Raw genomic sequence first — 2970 nt, 5'->3', positions numbered from 1 at the left:
AAGGGAGAAGTACCTTCAAAGATTCAGTGGAAAGGATTGGGTGCGGTTTTTGAACAGACACCCAGAACTGTATCAGTTTTCTGCTGGTAAAGTTCATTTCTAACGAAGCGTCCTCAGATAAATTAAAAAGTTCTTCCTCAGCTTTTGTCGATATCCCACTCGTTATGTCAGGCTGAAAGGGGTTCATAATCCATTTTTTCTCTTGGATATTTTTCATTTCTTCAAGGAAATAAAACTCAAAACTCTCTTTCAGCTTCTTCAAGTGTTCAGATATCTCAATGATTATATCGTCATCAACAAGGAGAATGAAGCAAAAACCTTTGTAATGAAATGTTTCAAAACAGTCATAATTTCTGTTGTCAATACATTTCATCGATCCTATGCGTGACCATGTTATTAGAAATAGGAATTGTTTCAATTTCTTGTTCACTCTTATCACCAAAGAAAACTTTAACGGTATTTTTTATAGCTGGAAGAACTAAAGTCTCTCCAATTGTATGTGGTTTACCAGCTTTCGCGATTCTCAAACTGATCAGGTAGGACACGTACAAAGATTTTTCATTAACTTTGGTGTAACGTTGCATAACACTCTGTCCTGTCTTCAACTTGCTTAGCATCCTTTCAAAAAATTCGAGGGGTTTGTCTTTCAACTTGGGATGCTTCATCTCAATATGGTGACGCAATTTATTTGGGCGCATGCTCTCGTTTGCAAGTTGATCACAACAAATAATACATCGTGGTTGTGGATCTCCTTCATCTCCATTCCATGTAAATCCCATTTCTAAGAACTTGGAATCATACTTTCTCACCACTTTTCTTCGTTTTGATTGACTCGGTTTTGACTGACCTGACTTTTCTTCTTTTTGATTCACTGAAGACTCATTGTCATCAACTTCAACTGACTTCTTTAACCATTTATCCATTACATGAAGGGCTGAGTAAATTTGAAAAAAAATCGGATTCAAAATCTGAAGTAACACAGACAATTTCGACTTGCCACAATTAAAAAACTGGTTGGCGTAGGATCACGCGCATGCCAAAACGCTTCACACCATCTATTCCAGTCATTTCATTGGGTGACACGACGCACTCGTGAAGCCTCGAAGCAGTTATCATCTCGCTCAGCGTTGTACCGGTTTTATCAGTTGATTGCAGAATTTTAACATTTGATTGCAGAATCTGAGGCTCCTACGCCTATGCTATTTCAATCAAAAGTTAAAATTCTGTAACCAAAGGTTAGATATCTACTTACAAAGGATATCTAGAAATAAAAAACTATAGATATCGATAATCAAAAGTTAAAATTCTGGAATCAAAAGTTAGATATCTGCATTCAAATGTTAGAAATCTACAATCCATTGTGGGGGCGCATTATATCTACATATAATCAAAGGATACCTAGGAATATAAAAAACTATAGATATCTATAATCAAAAGTTAAAATTCTGCAATCAACTGATAAAACCAGTACTATAGCTAAAGTACTGTATGAAAAGGTGAAAATTGATTTCCTTTTTACGATGACGAATGATTAAATTGAGAGCATGATCAACCCTGATTCATTAAGCTCATCAAAATAACATACTGCTTGATACAACAACAGCCTGGCAATGAAAGCCCGAGTCTTGAACTATCTCGACAGACAGTGTTTAATCGAAGCTAATGCGTAAATCTAGTATAACTTTTTATGACCCACTAACATTCCGCTTGCGTCCCATAGTTTGGGAAACGCTGCATTAGACGATACTGGAGACTGCAGTGTAAGTGTACTTATAAAAAAATAAAAAATTAAATATAAGTTGTAACAAAAATAAATAATGACTGTATTACTGTTACTATTAATAATATATAGTGTTAACCAACTATAAACTAATACAACAAAAAGCTGAAGTTACATATCAAAGTAAAAGTAATACTAATACTTAGTAATACTTACTAATAGTACTAACAGTAACAGTGATACTATTAGTATTATACTAAGCCTAACAATAAGATTGGGCCAGAATAAGCATAGTAGTAAGAGCAGCAGTTCTTGTAACTTATACTCTCTTCATATTAAGTATTAGTAAACAGTAATACTAAACATTTAAATAATTCACTTAGTCATTTACAATGTACTCTAACATTAGTAACAAATTAAAACCGCTTACCTCTTCCTCTCACTTTAATATGTCATATAATAAAACTAAAAAGCTTATCGCGTACTACTAGAAGCTGTGGCGACACCTGGAGTATAAATGATAAGTTATTTACTAATGTTATGAATTACATATCCTTTAAAATTTATAGCTTCAAATATTTATTAATATGGGTAATACAATTCGAAATATAAACCTTAAGAACGGCCCAGCATGGCCAGGTGGTTAGGGTGCTCGACTCGTAATCTGAGGATCGCGGGGTCGAATCCCAATCCCACCAAATATAAAGGTTGTTATGTTTAAAGTGACTGTGGAAATTCTGTGTATTACTAAAATTTGTATCGAGAAGAAAAAAAAACCTAGTTTTAATCAAGAAGGGACTTGTGTCGCTGAAGTTCCTCGGAAAGAATTTATACAGAAATGAACAAACAAACAGATAAGCAACAATGCACTACATCTTAATTTTGATATACATTTTTTTCATTGTATTATTTGAGGTATTTAAAAGAATTAATATTAAATATAAAAACTTTTTTTGTTTTTGCTAATTTGCTAGTTGTGGATAAGTTGAGATCATTTCTCATGCCTATGGATTTTATGTAAACATAGCCCATACATTGTACTGCTCAGCATGTTGTGTAATTCTACCTGTCCTATAATATTTACAATTGTGATTGTCATAGTATTTTGTATGATTACGTTTAAAAAGTGAAACTTCTATTAATTTAAAATTGGCTTGAGGAAGGAAATTTTGGTATGCAGATAACACAAACTTTACTCTTTGATAATGTATTGTTACGACAGCGGGGGTCACGTGATTCTAGTAACACGT

At 33.4% G+C, this 2970-nt stretch overlaps 1 protein-coding gene across 1 annotated transcript in view; it reads right to left on the bottom strand.

The window, feature by feature from the left end:
- The window catches only part of LOC106466109 (probable ATP-dependent RNA helicase DDX23), a 64750-nt gene extending 62524 nt beyond the window's left edge, over nucleotides 1-2226 (bottom strand). Inside the window, 1 exon segment of the mRNA XM_013926349.2 lies at nucleotides 2151-2226. The gene's annotated coding sequence lies outside the window, so the exon portion shown is untranslated.
- Between the last annotated feature and the right edge of the window lie 744 nt (nucleotides 2227-2970).

The sequence above is a fragment of the Limulus polyphemus genome, unplaced genomic scaffold (assembly GCF_000517525.1).
Source record: "Limulus polyphemus unplaced genomic scaffold, Limulus_polyphemus-2.1.2 Scaffold2154, whole genome shotgun sequence".
NCBI classification, from domain to species: domain Eukaryota; kingdom Metazoa; phylum Arthropoda; class Merostomata; order Xiphosura; family Limulidae; genus Limulus; species Limulus polyphemus.
The sequence above is the reverse complement of the archived record's forward strand: the minus strand, read 5'-3'. Positions and strand labels throughout refer to the sequence as shown.